Here is an 877-nt window from a genome sequence, read left to right on the forward strand (position 1 = left end):
AGGGTTTCACCATGTTGGCCAGGCTGGTCTCAAACTCCTGACCTCAGGTGATCCACCCGCCTCAGCCTCCCAAAGTGCTGGGATTACAGACATGAACCACCGCGCCTGGCACAGATGGGTTTTATTTAACCCTGTATATTGTGAGTTACTTTCCAATCTGACTCAGGCACAACATTATGTGACAAAGAAAAAAGACAAAATATTTTACCCCAAAACATGTTTCTTTGCCATATCGTGAAAAGGCCCTGCAAAGTTGTCCTTCGTGGGGGAAAGTCTGCATCTGTAAAGAATCTCTATTAACATAGCTGGATCTTTTCTTCTAGGCCCTCCCAGTCCTAAACAGATTAATTAATTGCACCTTTTAAAGACCTGAATGGGAAACATTTGTCATCTGTTGTCTCTAAGGGCAGCCACTATGAGACTTCAAAAGAACCTTGGTCTCCACAGTCTTTTATCTTAACCTGAACATTTCCTTTCTGTGGATGCCAGGTCTCTAGACAAACTCACCCAATCGTCAACCAGAAAATGTTTCAATTTATCTGTAGCCTGGAAGAGCCCCAGCCCTCCTCCCCTCACTTTGAGTTGTACGACCTTTCTGGACCAAGCCAATGTATTTCTTTTCTTTTCTTTATTTTGAGACGGAGTCTTGCTCTGTCACCCAGACTGGAATACAGTGGCGTGGTCTTGGCTCACTGCAACCTCTGCCTCCTGGGTTCAAGTGATTCTCCTGCCTCAGTCTCCCAAGTAGCTGGGATTAAATGTGCCCGCCACCACACCTAACTAATTTTTTGTATTTTTAGTAGAGACGGGGTTTCACCATGTTGGCCAGGCTGGTCTTGAACTCCTGACCTCGTGATCCACCTGCCTCGGCCTCCCA

This window comes from Mandrillus leucophaeus, unplaced genomic scaffold, assembly GCF_000951045.1.
Source record: "Mandrillus leucophaeus isolate KB7577 unplaced genomic scaffold, Mleu.le_1.0 Scaffold2, whole genome shotgun sequence".
Lineage (NCBI taxonomy): Eukaryota > Metazoa > Chordata > Mammalia > Primates > Cercopithecidae > Mandrillus > Mandrillus leucophaeus.